The sequence below is a fragment of the Lutra lutra genome, chromosome 12, assembly GCF_902655055.1.
Source record: "Lutra lutra chromosome 12, mLutLut1.2, whole genome shotgun sequence".
Lineage (NCBI taxonomy): Eukaryota > Metazoa > Chordata > Mammalia > Carnivora > Mustelidae > Lutra > Lutra lutra.
In genome coordinates this window covers 11,449,100-11,465,450 of record NC_062289.1, presented here as the reverse complement: position 1 = coordinate 11,465,450, position 16,351 = coordinate 11,449,100, and the positions used below count along the sequence as shown (strand labels likewise).

The following is a 16,351-nucleotide window of genomic DNA, read 5'->3' as shown; positions in this document are numbered from 1 at the left end:
CTCCTGTGAAATAGTTCGTGAAGTTTTTTGGCATTAACCAGTCTGAAATTATAGTCCAGATTGCTCTCCACACATTGAAGCCGTAACTTACGGAGTGATGTTTATTTCTAGAAAGAGAGGTGGAGTCTCCAGATGCTTCGTTTACCATGATTGTGGCAAATTAGTAAAACTTTTATTTTCAAAATTAGAACGAGAATACTCACTAAAATGAAGAGTACTGGGTACGTCTAGACAGTTGATTTTTTAGCTTCTTTATTCTTTTGGCGGGGAGTACTATTTAAATACGTACTAACTGTATGCTTCTTTATCCTTTTCTGATACTTGCAACTTAAAGACTGCAAAGTGAAATTATCGAGCCTATCATCCCTCAGTTATGAGCAATTCTGACCCGCTTTTCTTAGTGGTGGTCTTGGTCTTGTTTTGATGGATCTGTTTTTTGTTTTTTGTTGTTGTTGTTTTCAGATTTTCCTTTTGGTTAAAAATGAACGGTAACAGAAGTCAGTTTCTAATTGATATCGGACAAAAAGTGGGCAGTTGGTGGTGCATGTTTGGGGGCCAATTGGAAGTTTGTTTTTTTTTTTTCTTTCACAGCTTCGTTCTGTCTGAATATTTGGGTGGGGGATTTCTACTCACGTGCTTTCTGCACTGAAGGGTGTTTTGAAAGAGAATGGCCCTACCATCCTCGTATCATGTTCCCAGTCTTTAATCTACTTCAGGTTTGATTATGTAAAGATTTTCCCCAAATTTCTCAGTTTGGCGCCAAGTACTGGTAAAGAGTTTCTAAGTAGCACGCATGGGCGAGATCTCTCTCTGCCTTTCTGCTCTTCCCTTGGTCAGTGTTACGCGTCTCTTCCTGATAAAATGCAACACAGCAAACTGGTGCATTTATCCATGAGTGAATTTTCCACTTTGAATGCCTGAAGAATCTTTGCTATTTACTCCATGTTTCATTTGAATACATCTTAAGGAAGAGTGAAAGATCTGTTTTTGTTGATGGGTATCCAGAGAAGTCAAAGTAATCTTTATTATTATATTCCTTTGATGTTCCTATAGTTTATAAATACTGACTGGTGCTGTATTATAAATAGTTGTGTTATAATACAAATGTTTGTATTATAAACAAAGGGGACCTGAACCAGTAGAGTTTCTAGGGTGTGGATTACGATGTTTTTGTGGCCCAGTGATAGCATTTTCTGCCCCAAGAAAGGATATGTAAGTACACAAGAGTTTTTGTGTGTAAGTTTTTTATAGCCATTGTACCTTTATCAATAGTACCATCACATAGACTGTGCATTTCTGTGCAGTGCTCCCTCAATCTCTCTCATTCATTTGCTTGTCAACAAAGTGAGAGCAATAATCATTACACAGTGTTATTAACTAGGAATCTGGCCCTTAATTTCATACATTTTTTAATACATATTTAACAGTGTCATCAAACTTTTTTTTTCAGTAGATAGGTATATAATATTCAATGAATTCATAGTGTCAGTAGTTATTAGGTGAGATCACGCTTTTATGGGAATGTAAAGTTTTCTAAAGGCCACTGGAATATTCCCATTAATTTGGTTTTAAGTGGAGTTGCCCGAATGACGTTGGTATTTTGAAATAACCAAAATTTAAAATTTTAAAAACACCTTTATTTTAAATTTAAAGTTTTTGCATCATAATTGAGAATGCTTATGTTGAAATAATCCCTCTAAGGCCATTTAGAATTACAAAAATGGATATCCCTAGGTGACTTAAATTCCAAATGCATATAAAGTTACCAGGCCATGCTGTTGTTATTTTTCTAAGAGAAATTGTGTGGTTTCTTGATTAGTAAAAGAGATATTCTGTGCTTTCCTTTCAATTAGAGACCATTGCTTTGTAGATTTTATGTGACAGGTAACAAGTTTGTGCTTATCTCTTGGCAGGCTGTATATTGGGAGTTCAATAATGTCATTCACAGTAAAAGAATGTCCAAGATGGTAAATAGGTTAAAAACGAAACAAAAGAAAAAAACAACTCCTTGATAGACAAAAACATACAAGTCCAGAAAAAGGACAGTAAAATAATTTGAGATGGAGAAGGAATTTATAGACACAAAAGGCTTCAAAGGAACAATTTACATTTGCTTGGAAGGAGCTGGCAGAGAATTTGAATACTTTAGATTGTATATATGAGATGATGAAATGATCCTCCTTAGGCTGGCAGTCTGTATAAATAGTTACAATAATGACTTTGACCTCAGTACAGTTTCAGTCACTTGGGTTATGTAGAATAAATATATTTTCCTTTTTTAAAGTGTTCGCAAGACCTAGAAAAAGAAACAAAGTTTTAGATGAAGATGTGGAAAAATGGAGAGGCAGATGTTCATGGAAAGAAAAGAAGGAAAGCAATCATTACTTTTAATAGACATGTATTTAAACCTGTACTAATTAGATGACTGGACTCCTAGTCTTCCTGATAAAATCCTGTCATTTAATTCGGAAAACATACATAATGTCCTTGGTAAACTTGAGAGCGTAATTTGATCTCATAATGGATATTATAGTGTATGTTAAATTGACTGCAGTCTCATTGTGGATTCTACCACTTCCTACTAGTTGTGGAATTTGGGTTAAATTGTGAAATATTACTAAAATTTAGTTTCCTCATCTCTAAAATGGGAACAATGATACCCATAATTCGTTTCTTTCTGAGAATAGATGAGATCAAAATATTCAGAACATGCATGCATTTAACCTAGACATTCTGTTTATCTACTTTACTTCATATTTATAAGATGACCCCATATGGATGATCTGTTGTGTTATATGTCCAGTGTTGTATTTGTGATCCTTCAGGTGAAAACAGGCATTATTTTATGTACTAAGTAGTATTTAAACTTATTGTAGTTACTTAGGAGAATGGTCTGTGCTGAGTGTGCTTAGAAATATAGCATGTTTTTATCTGTAGATGATTAGACTATGGCAAAAAAAATGATTAGGAAGCAGATGATTCTATCTTGAATTCTAATGTCAGAGAAGTGACACCTGCAATTTTTAAGACCTTTGAATTTGGAGATCATATTTATGGCTGGTGGGCAAAAAGATCAGTTAAATGACGGTACAGTAAATAAAATATGGTCTTCAGGATGTTGGAGATAATGAGGCCAAAAGATGTTGTGCCCTTATTATTTTAGCCAATTTACTAGGTTTGGCTAACATAATAAGTCAAGATCAAAGCAGAACAGTCTGTTGAAGGGGACCAGGAGGTCTTCTAGAACCCTCACCAAGAGACCTTCATGGTATGCAGTTCTGAGCTATGTTAGAATCTGACATTTATCATGAGCATCCCACCTTATTCTTATGATATCAACTAATAAACTGCTGAATCGAAACATAAACACTTAAGGAAATAATCACTAGACATTCCTGTGGCAGAACATTTTTTTTTTTAATTGAGGCATAATTGCTATGTTAACATTGTATTAGCTTTAGGCATACAACATAATGGTTCAGCATTTGTATATATGGTGAATTGTTCACTGCAGTAAGCCTAGTCCATGTCTGTCACCTTACACTCAGATTTTTATGTGTTATTTTTTCTTGCGATGAGGACTTTTTTAAGGTCTCTTCCCTTGGGAATTTTCAGACAGGCAGTAGAAGATTATGAACTATAGTCACCATGCCATGCAGAGTACGGTTTTAAAGAGTAATAGTGCACCATTCCCTAAGAGTCTTTCTTAATTACCACCTTGCCTGTTTTCTTGTCCTTTTACAGGGAGAATGAGGTGGAGAGTCTTTGCTTTTCCCTTTATGACTTAATGCCTCCTGAACTGGCCATTTGAAGTCCACAGGAAGTAGCAGCTTCTAGCCATCTCATTGCATCACAATGCACTTTTCTAGATTAGTCTTTTCCTCACATTGGCATTTCTCACTTAACGTTCCCTAACCATCTGACAAAAAAAAAAGAAAAAAAAATTGTCTACAGAACCACAGGGCCTCTGTTCCAGGTATTAAGTGTTTTTCATCTCTCCTACCATAATGGGCTGCCAGCTGATCCCTGTGCTCTGGGCTGTTACTTTCACTGAAATGTGTGTTTCCTGCCTCTTCCGTGGTCTGCTTCTCTAGCGGTTAACATCACTCTTGCCTTTTCTGCTACTCCCCTTTCTTCCCTCCTCATTCAGGGAGAATTTATACCTGTTACCCCAGTCGAAATCAAATATATAGAAATGCAGTGTGGGATTCATTCTGCTTTAAATCTAAGCTTGATGGAAAAAAAAAATAAAAAGTTTAAACTTGCTGGAAAGTGTTGGTGAGCATTTTCAGTGCATTTAATTACATCTCAGCAATATCTCCTACCAAGACATTCTCTGTCTCCTGATAACTGAAGCTATGCTCAGTGTTCCAGAAATTTTCTCCTTTTTTAAAAAAAGATTTTATTTATTTATGAGAGGTAGAGAAAGGGAGAGAGAACACAAATGGGGGAGGGGCAAGAGAGAGGGAGAAGCAGGCTCCCCACTGAGCAGGGAGCCCAATATGGGACCTGATCCCAGGACCCTGGGATCATGACTTGAGCTGAAGGCAGATGCTGAACCCACTGAGCCACCCAGGTACCCCCAGAAATTTTCAACTTGAAAATTGGTTGTGTTTGAAAATTGAGGTCTGAATTAGATTCCCTAGCTGGGCAAATTTATATTAAATATACAAAAAAAAAAATAATCACAAATACTAATTTCTTAGGAGCATTTTCATCATGGTAGTATTTCTATTTTGTAGATTTGGGAGGGGAAAAATGCAAAGGTATCCTACAAATACATAGATTACTTAAAGTTGGCTCCAGTCTTAGAAGAAAGCGAATAGTTTGTTTTCCTTCTGTTTATATGGAAAGCCCATTTTTATACTATTTTTATAACCAGAGTGAATTCAGAAAACCCTTGTTCTATTTTTTTCTTTACTGATAGAAATGTGGAACCCTTGTGGCTTCAACAAGCATTTGCACATGGATCAGCTCTATGGGATACAAATAAGTTTAGATTTTTAGAAATACTCTTTTGGCAGTTATTTTTAGTTCTTGTAATACTCCACTGTAACTATAAAGTACTAAGTGCATTTTCTTCACATGAAATCAATAATTCAGTCTTTGTTTATTTCCTTTAAACTGAGATGGAACTAAAACATGTCAGATTTTGCCACTAAAATGAAAAAAAAAAACTACTATTAATTCAGTTTAATATTGCTCATTTTCTCTTCAAAGTTATCTTAGGTTAGAAGTGAAGGTTGTAATTACCTTCACCAAAGGCTTTATCAGGTGAGACTACAGAGCTTAAGATGGAGAGAGCTAGCTTACAGTTATCAACCTAATTACAGTCAAACTAGATAGTATAGATTAGCCCTAAATTTTCTGATTATGTTGATCAAAGGCATTTAAAAATGCTGTCATCTTTAACATGTGTTTTTGTTTGTACATATTGTACTTGTCGTACATTTGGTGGTGGGAGAAGCAAATATTACAGTAATGTTCCTTGTTATCGTGTTTTCACGTTGGACGCATGCTGTTTTTAAAGTGCAAAAGACAGGAGATAACCTAAAAGGATGATGTCGGGCCTTTCTGTAGTAAGTGTGCTGTAATTGTTTGACAAGCTTTGTAAGCAGAGCTCATTGATATGGAGTTGCAGAAATTGCAGCAGTCTCTGTAACTCACCAAGATAAATGACAGAATTAGATAAATAGCAGGACAGTCACCGAGCCTTTGCTGGTTCAAGCATATATAGATAAGAACTATATTGGAAGAAATTTCGTCCTAATCATTTTGCATGATTTATATTGATTATCTGTCCTAGTGATTATGATCAGCAGAGAGGAAGCATAGTTTGTATAAATACGCTTAATGTTATATTCCCCCCCCCCCCCCAATTCTCTTTGGCATGCTGTAAAGCTGTCTTGGGTTCTCTCCTTCTTTTTTCTCTCTCTTTTCTTTTCCAAATACTTATCAATGACCTATTCTATGATAGGTATTGTGCTAGATAGGAGGGTTTAACAAAATAAAACACCTCTTCCCTTTCATAAGATTTAATCTTTTTAATAAGCCAAGCAGGTAACTAGATGACATTGGGAAGTAGCAGATTATCTACAGCTGTGGAGGTAGGCAAGCCCGGGAGCTAATTCATGCATCCATGAACAAATGGTTGCGTGAGGATACCTGGTTTACCTCTGTGATTTCATAATCCTTTTATACAATCTTCAAATCAAAGCAAAAAAAAAAAAATCACTTTCTTTGAAAGTAGGACAGAGTCTTTTAAAATTGTGTTGGAGGAAATTTTATATAGTAGAAACACCAGTAAACAGAAACCCTAGGTTCTACTTACAAGTTTCTCATTTGGAGCAATGCTCTAAAGCGTAATAAAATGTTATCCTTACACTGTACAATGGAGATCAAGTAGGTAAACATTTAAGACATTTTATTTACAATAATTCAGACTTCCAAAACGTTGCTGAGTAGTCTTCCCAAACCCAGCTTCCCCAAATGCTGGTATTGTTACATGATGACACCTGCTATTTAAACCGGGAAATGAGCATTGGTGTAATACTATTTATTTGCCAACAAATAATATTCAACATATTCCAATTGTTACAATAAATTACTTTTTCTGATAGGAGCCTACCTAGTATCACATCTTATATTTATCTTATCTCCTTAGTCTTTTCCAGTCTGGGATAGCTCTTCGGTCTTTCCTTGTCATTCTTGACCATTTGGTAGCGAATTTTACAATCTGGCTTAGTTTCATGTTTCCTCCTAATGGAGACGTTTTAGGTGATGTAGTTTTGCCAAGGATGCCACAGAAGGGATGCTGTGCACTTCTCAGTGCATTCTGTCAGGAGGTACAGATGTTGGTATACTCATTAGTAGTGATGCTGACTTTGGTCGCTTGGTTAAGGTGCTCTCTGCTAGATTCTTCTGCTGAAAATACATATGAAAGTTTTGAAATCTTGAAGGAGGCATAAAATTAGCTAAACTGTCAATATGAATTGGAGTAAATACTATAGTTCATTTGAGGGGGGCTTCTTGGCTGATGGTCCGTTGTCCATTTTTAGCAATGAGGGAGTGGATTCATCTGAAACATGGGTCAGATTTAAATCTATAATACCGTCAGGTAATGTCATAATTTTATGTAGTATTGATCTTATTTCTCCAAAGCACATCAATTTAGTATGTTTCAAGGAAATTGATTTTTTTTTTTGAACCAAGCAATAATATTCTCTACAGTCCAGGATTCCAAGAAGATGTTTACTGATCTAGAATTACAACAAGAGCTTTTCCTCCATTGTTTACAAAATATAATGAACCATTTTATACTGGAAGGTGTGCCACAAATACTTAAACCTTATAATTGTACATAAACATTGTTTTAGAAAATAATAGATACTCAATTCACTAATGTAGAAGTAACTCAATAGAGTGCAATCGAATGTCATACATTTTAATATAGTCACAGGAGAGTTGAAATCTAAACAATGAATAGAATTATATTAAAGCCTCTGCCTTCGGCTCAGGTCATGATCTTGGGGTCCTGGGATCGAGCCCTGCGTCGGGCTCTCTGCTCAGCGGGGAGCCTGCTTCCCCCTCTCTCTCTGCCTCTCTGCCTACTTGTGATCTCTGTCTGTCAAATAAATGAATAAATCTTAAAAAAAAAAGAAGAATTATATTTAGTGTTTGAAAAGATTTAGTAATGACAATTTCTCCTAATGATCCCTTTTAGAAGCTATAAAATTTCTGTTTCATGGTCAATACTGATTAAATCTTCAGAGTTAGAAAGGAGCTGTTCTCTTATTAGAAATGAGGTTATTGATACATTTGGAAGTAAAATAAGTAGAGTAAGGGAACAATCATTAGAGTTATAATTCAGAAGAGTTAGAAAGCAAATATGGATGCTTATATCAATTCTGAGAAGTGAATTTCTGGAAAAATGTTAATAAGGTGTTTTAGGGCTACAAAAATAGTTTGTTTTCTTGTAAGTATCAGATCCCATTGTGTTACTGCCGAGCTCTTTTAACATAGTTTTTGAAACCTTTGCCCTTAAAATGGCATGTATTCAAGAAAGAACAAATACATTTACAGGGCTCTCAAATCATTTCATACTGCTTACTAAAATGTAACAAGTCTTGAACTGAATATGGTCAGAATAATAAGCAGAGGTAATAATGCAGAGATTAATGGTATTTAGCCAGGACACAAAAATATTAAAAATGAACTATAGAACTGGAATGTTCAGAATAAGGTTTGCAAAAAGGAGAAACTATTGAGAGTCTGGAAAGAAAGTATTTAGGACTTTCATTCCATTTTTTTTAAACTGTCATCCTTTTAAAAATTCTCATCTTTGGTATATGAAATATGCAATATACTTAAGGAGTTTTAACTGAAAAAAATACCTTTCAACAAGTGGGATGACCAGTAGCCCATCCCAGAGGGGGGTATAAAAGAGATAAAGGAGTTTTGTGACTAGCTGGCCGCACCCTGCAGTGCACTATCCCATTGAGCTGCTGTGGGCCCATGGAACCTTTAGGTAGGCCTGGAGCTAGATAGGCTCTAAGTCAGCAGAGTTTACTTTCGCATCTCATGCCTTACTATTTCAGCGTGAGGGATGGTGTGAACACATCCTAATAAGCGGCATGTAGAGGAAAGGAATGGCCAGGAGAATACTCATGTTGGACTCAGCCAGCCTTGGGTCTTCTCAGGCCGAAAGCCTGGGAGTGATCTTTCGAGCTGTCACTACACAAGCAGAAGAGCGAAGGAGACAGAGAGAGAGCTCCAAAGATGTGTGTCGGGGTGGAGTAAAGGAACAAGATAGTATAGCGAGGCCATCTACGTTTCTAGTCAAGTTAGAATCCTTGTCTTCTCTAAGATATAAATGCAGAAGACTAATTTCTCAAGATGGGGCTGTGTTACCAGAATGGTAATTACCAGAACCAAAATGATTAACATCATCCCAGCAAGTTTTGTGTGTAAACAGTGTGCAATTATCTGATAAGAATGCTTCCCTTAGAATATTTACTTATCTTCTTAGTTAAAATGCTGACATGTTTTAAGGTATTTAACTGAAAACACACAATCAAGATTTGGACAACACATACATAATGCTCAACAGATGTGAGTTTGAAAGATTTGTGATGATCACTAGTGAAATTAGTCAAACTCTACTTAAATTAGATTTTTCTGATTTGTGAGTCATTTAAGGGTCCACATTGGAGCAGAATGTGTGTGGAGAGTAAAAGATTACACATGCTGCACTTGGTTTGAAATGAAGAAGAAATAAAAGTCAGCATTTTCTTTTTCATAACATATTTGAGAAACTCAGTTCTGTATCTCACACCCACTCTATCCTTGACAGAGTTTATATAATTTTCTCAACTGAATCATAACAGAGCTGAATTTAGGCAGCTAACTAATCTTGCTTATTCAGGAGAAGCAGATACTGGTGAGTTTGTCATTGGGATTCAATGTAATTATATATAAGGAAAGTGAAGTTATCAACAGTTAAAAGTGATTGCTAAGGAATTAGGTGAGGACTGTCACATGGCTGTAGCACATGGAGAAAGCTTATTTGTCATGCTAGGCACACATGGAGTCTGCAGAGAGATATAGAGCCACATCTAAAATAAAGAACCTTGAATTGTATGGCAGATACACAACCTTGGAAATGTGCTTTCTACAAAGATGAGTATCAAATGATAGGATGGTATGAGAAAGCTTGACATTGAAATTAAGAATACAAGCTTTATGGCAAAGGATAAGTTACCTTTTTGATTGATCATTGTAACGCTTGCAAGTAGACCTTCACCTGTGGCATAACCACTCTGTTTGTTCAGTGAATCTGGGAGAGCAGTGGTGCAGTGTAATGATCTGAAACAAGACCGCTTTTCGCCTTGATGGGATCATTTGTTGGAACCGTGAGTCCATTGATGGTGGAAAATATATACAAATGAATGAGGACTCAGGGTTAGGGTGACAAGGAAGTGGGACATTCCGTTTCAGATCTAATTAAGATTTCACAGTGGAACTGATGATGAAAAACATAGGGAACTAATATTCCAATTATTAACCTTGTGTAATACATATATTTTTTAGTGTTACTCTCCTCACGCTCTCTGTGGCTTCTGGCTTATGTTTAAGTTTGATTCTTCTGTAAACTCTGGGCACACTGACAAAGTCTAGTTTGTCACAGTACTCCATTTTTAACTTTCTACCCAGAGCTGAAGGATGTGTGGGAGAAAGTGAAGCTTTGAGGAGGAAGGAGTGGAAGCTGCTTCAGAGGATAGCTCTTTTTATTATTTTTTCAAGCAATGACCACTCTTGGAATTTAGCAAAAACAAATTTTGTGCAATTTTGGTTATGAAATATGCATTATCACAAAGTTTTTTTGGGCAAATCATATGTTTCCTTAATGAGGAAGCCTAAATATTATGTGAATATCAAATATTTTCATCAAAAAGTAAAATAATCTATTCTTTTTTAAAAACTTTTGATATTAGAGCTGCTTGGGGGTTTAGAGCTCATTTACTATAATCTCTTTCTGAATTCGGAAACTCTTACACAGTGTCTATGATGGGTGATCAGGTGGCCCCACATCGATTTTAGTTGGGGCAGGAATAGTGGAAGAAACACACATTTCAGTCATGTGAACTGGGGTTGAGTACTGGCTGTACCACTTGAGAGTGGTGTGACTGAGCAAATAACTTATTTTCTCATTCATTCACTTGTAAAATAGGAACAACAATGTTAACCTCATAAGGCTGTTGCAAGCATGAAAAGAAAGAATTAATATGAAAGCGTAAAATGAAGTATGAAAGGAGAGAGGTTCATACGGAAAGAGATCTCGTCCACTACAAACTTGGTGCCTGGATGTACTGGATTGGCAGCTAGTAAATGCACAGGAAACTCACGTGCCTGTGAGGTGTGGTGAGAAGAACTTTAGGACAACAAACAATAGTTTCAGGACAACTCTTATGTGGCTTTTAAAATATATGAAGGCGGGGTATCTGGTGGCTCAGTTACACATCTGATTCTAGGTTTCAGCTCAGGTCATGATCTCAAAGTCCTGAAACAGAGCTCTGCATTGAGCTCTGTGCTCTGTGGGGAGTCTGCTCGAGGTTCTCTCTCTTCCTCTGTCCCTTCCCAACCCCCACCCCCACTGAACCCCCCCTCCTCCCAAATAAATAAATAAATCATTAAAAAAAATAAAATATTTGAAGGCAGGTATTTTGCAGCCCCCCCATTTTAAATAATGGCAAAAAGATTAACTTTATCTCAAACATTTCATTTATGATATGATATCCAGAATTTTCCTCATACTTATCTGTGCTTTTTTCTCAGTGTCTCAAAATATGACAATCAGGATTAAACTTCACGAATTTATAACTGAGCCAGTCATTTCAAACTAAGATAAATGGAGATTTTTATTTCCCTCGGTATGAATTCTGCTGTTAACACGAGCCATAACTACATTACTTATCATTATTAGTATTATTATTATAGCACTATTATCATCTCTTGAGGAAAACAACACAAAAATTTGGGGTTTGAAATTAAATATATCTGATCATAAAATAGTGAATACATATAAGGAAGCTATCATAAAATTGAATATTATCTAGAAAAGCTAAAATTGATCTCTCCAAATATTGTTTTCCTCGGAAAAATGTTAAAGGAGGAGTCTAGCAACTCTCCTTCCAGAGCACATGGAAAACTTCCTCCCGGGTTGCCCATATTGGCTTTCTTGTACCTTCCCCTTGAGGAGTCTCTGCATTCGTCTTTGTTTTTAGGAGTTACAACAATCTCTTTCCTAAATTCCAGGCAGAGAGACAGCCTATTGGATTGTTAAGGCGCCCCACAGCTATGGTGCCAGGACGTGGCATTTTCCTCATGCTACTGAATCTGATGCACCCAAGTGAGCACCATTTCCTTAGGGTTGTCATTGGGAGTGCCTAAAGATACCACCAATTCTCAGACCATTTCCAGGATACAGTCTGCTGGAAAGAGGTGAGACCCGAGAGACAGGCCTGATCTGAATGATTGTTCTCCCACCCTGATGACTCATGGTCATGGATTTTGACATCTCTGTAATTCCTAAGATGGCCTGACCCTGCTTTAAAATCTACCATAAACCCAGAAGAAGGAAGAAAGAAAGAAAAAAAAAGAGGTTGAGGGTAGGAGATAGGTCACTTTAGAGCTGTCTGGAGTGGTCACTGCTAAAGATAGAAGGAATATTTCAGTTTTCTAATAAACATGTAGAAAATAAAAAATAACTGAGATTAGACCCTAAAAGTAATGGCTTTACAGAGTAGGATGGAAATGTCTTTGTTCTATTTTCTTTTTTTTTTTTTTTAAGATTTTTTTTATTTATTTATTTGACAGAGAGATCACAAGCAGGCAGAGAGGCAGGCAGAGAGAGAGGAGGAAGCAGGCTCCCTGCTGAGCAGAGAGCCCGATGCGGGGCTCGATCCCAGGACTCTGAGATCATGACCTGAGCCGAAGGCAGCGGCTTAACCCACTGAGCCACCCAGGCGCCCCTTTGTTCTATTTTCTCATAGGGAATTGGAAATTATGCCCCCATTTATATGTTTCATGGTCATGTTTAGATATATTACCTAGTATGAATGGTAATGAATTGGTAGATTTCACAAGTGCAATGGAAAGGAAGTTTAGCCTCGCTGTTAAACCCTACCTCAGGTTCATAAATCAGGAAGATCTGAGTGTGAATCTCAGCATCATCATTTAGTTAGAAATTAATGTTTCTGTCAGCTTAATCTCTGTTCACATGGGTTCATAATAGGCATTATGTGATACAGTTGTAGATAAATGTAAAGTGCTTCATGTTGGTAACATAGAAAACATCCATTAAAGATTATCTATTATTGTTAATAATAGTAATGCATATTTTTACTCTGTTTTCAATTTCTACTTTCTGTAAGTAACCTGAAACTGGTGTTTACTTTTTAAAGAATGTATTTTTTAAAACAATCTGTAGTCTAAGGAGAAAACAAAGATAAAACCTAAGCAGGATTCATCACATTGTCCTTATTCTTTTATGTTATCACAAGGGGACGGTAGAGGGAGTCAGAACCTCCAATGGGTGACATTTGCTCAAATGCTTTGAAATATATAAATTATTAAACTTTGAAGTTGTTTCTGATGGGAAAAATAATTGCTAGTTATATTTATAAAATATTAGGGTAGGAACAGAATTTGGAACACATATGCTTTTTTGGTAATTATTAATAAGTAATACTTTGATATGTACAATAAAAATGCTTTCAGGATTTGGCTGTTGTTTTAAATATTATACATTCAGGATTAAGTCCGATTTAAAATTACATAAGACATCTTTTCAAACCATACACTTGTGGAAAGGGCAGAGCACACACATGGACACACAGAAGATTGCTTTATTCTCAAATGCTTTCTAAATCCAGAAATCTAATGATGTTTTGAGAGTTTCCAAGGAGCCAGGGGATTCCAGTATCATTAGGATTCTACTGAATAACAGTGATGCTTAATAAAACTAAATAAATGAGATTGCTTGTTAATCTCTGCTAGGTTTTTTGTTTTTTTTTTTTCCGCAAGACTGTACCTTAGGTCTGAAATTCATCTTTACTTTCTCTGAAATTTGGCTCAAACCTGTTACTTGGGTTTATGCATTCTATATTCATCGAGTTTTGAATACAGAAACTGAGTTTGACTAATTCACTTTAGTTCCAAAAATGGAACTCTTTTTAAATATCGCCAGCCTAATGATTGAGAATTAGTGCTGCTTGCAGAACATTTTTGGAGTAGTAAAATTCTGACACTTTGTGGGAATATCTTGATGTAATTTCAATATTTATTTAAACAGGTATTTTTCCCTTCATGTTATTAGATAAATAAAGAGAAACCAAATATTTTACAATTCTGATAGTTTCACCAATGTATAAGAGGTGGGACAGACAGCATTCATATTGGTAAATACTGCTAGCTTTTAGGAATTGCTATTGCAAAGGAGTCTGTTCAGGCAGGCAGGTATTCTAGAATATAATTTTAAAAAAACCCGGAAGGAAAATGAAGGCCAGAGGTTATTTCCCACCCCCCCTTTTTTAAATTAGAAAACAAAACAAAACAAAAAAAATGAAAGACAAGATGTTGGAAAAAATCATCCAAAGAATATGTGATTCAAAGGGAGAAGGATGTCCTTAAATAGACTTCTACAATGTAGCTGAGGAAATGCTTCTGTAGCTAAGTATTTTTTTCAAGTACAAAAATAATTATGTCTGTTCACTCCATCCGAATGAAAGCTGTGTGAAGTTTAGGGCAAATTCTGTACAATTTAACCATGAAAAACCTCAAGGTTTCTAGATAAAATGAATGCTAAACCCTCCCCAAAACTCATAGGATGCTTATTGTATGATGCTTGCAGTGAGGCTAGCTTCTAGGTGAAAAGAAACACTTCTCAGCCTGGAGCAAGTTGATCCATTCAGATGGATAAGTTTATGTTTTATCCATCCAAATACAGGCATCTAGTTGAGTGGAGAGAAGAGCATTCTGGCTTCACACGCTTTTCACTACAGATTGACCTTATACCCTAGGGTAATTTCTTTTTCCTTTATCCCCTGCCATATATGATGTGAGAATTCTGGTAAATCATACCCTGCTCCTACCCACCACCAGAGTATAGTGATTATTCAACTTAAAAATAAGTACATAAAACATGACACATTAATGTAAAAGTAAATATACACAAAACTATTCAAGTGTCCCTTTTGTTGGATTTGTAGCAATGTCTGATTAGAGAAACAATTCTTTACTCATATTTGTTTTGCTTTTGATTAACTCTCACTGAAAGGTGTCAGCAGCCATTCAGTGATTTTAATCTGTATTTTTCAGGGAGTCAATAACTTTTCCTTTGTATTTACTTTATGCTGATCTACCATATAATGCTATAGCTAAGTGTTTATCATTTTTATCAAGCACTGGTGCTGGGCTGATTCAATAGCACATTACATGGAATTAACATAGACCTGCACAGAGAAAACTGGTTTAATTTGGTTCCCGAGAATATGTGCCATCCTTTGTTTTTTTTACTCAACTCATCAGAACTCATGTGACCGAGCGTGAGTACCTCTTTAAATGTTGTGCCCTCAGTGCCTCATCCTTAGGGAAGCTCTTGCTCTCAGGGAAACAAAGGACAGGGTTTATACTTACCTAAAACTGAAAGTGAGTTTATCCTTAAATTGTATGCCCTTAACTGCCTTACTTGCTTTCCATTATGCACAGCCTTTTGGCAGAGAGGCAAATATGAGGACTTTCCTCTATATCTCTAATACTGATTCAGCTTAACTAGTATGGTCTCGATTTGAGTCGCAAGTGGTCTTCACCAATACTTTCTGGAAGTCAGTGGAGCTAAAAAAAGTACAAGCAAAGAACTGTTTAAGATGGGATAGAATGGGAAGAATTGACAGCCTCTTTCAGTGTTCTGGAAGAACATCTGCCAAGCTTTAATTCTGTCTCATGCCTACACCATTGACATTTTATCAGAAAATTGACATTGAATCCTCAGATTTGATGCTGCTATTTAGTACCCTTTACTCCAGCTGGCCCTCTTCAACCCTTCATTTTCTTCTATATGCCTGATGTGCTGAATTTTATGGCAATGACAGTTAGTAGATGATAAAAAAAATAACTGAGAAGAGAAACATTGATTTAGGTAAGAAATCAGGTTAATAAAACATTTAAATTTTTCTCTAAAATAGCCTAATATAATCTGACCATACATATAAATTTTATGCAAATATATGCAAATGTGCATATGATAACTATTTTTACTGTAAGCATTTTATGTACTATTTGAATGTGGTTTCTTGGTACAAGTTTAGAGCGATTTTGCAGGAGAAAAAATAATTTTGTGTTTACAAGTCAGCCTTTCAGACGTTTTAGAAGGTGGTGTTTTCAGAAGGAAGGAGATACAAAATCGAATAAGCAGGTCAAGCTCTTTTTACTTTTACTTTTCCCACTTCCTTTTCTCTCTTCCCTCTATTCCCCTTTTCCTTACACTTCTTCTACCACATTTTAATATCTGACATTTAAGAGGAAGAACTACTTTCTTAAATAGGGCAAAGGACCTTTTTCCTATTCTGTTGGTTGATTTTTATCTGTAGGTAGAAATGGAATTTAAGGATAACAGAAGTTTTAAACTGGACAGAATTTTCTGTTGGATGAGTGGTTTTGCATGTTCAGTTAATTCTTATTTATGCTAATTATATTCCATAAAATTGCCATGAACACTGAATTAGAAAATACTGAGCCATTGCTCCTGGGGGAAATATAGGATTCAGTTCTTGTTAGGCTCTGGTCACATTCC

The 16,351-nt window shown here is 36.0% G+C and overlaps 1 protein-coding gene across 1 annotated transcript in view; it reads left to right on the top strand.

Moving 5' to 3' along the window:
- CDH7 (cadherin 7) overlaps positions 1-16,351 on the top strand; it is a 123,696-nt gene that overhangs the window by 12,440 nt on the left and 94,905 nt on the right. The gene's annotated exons all lie outside the window — the stretch shown is intronic.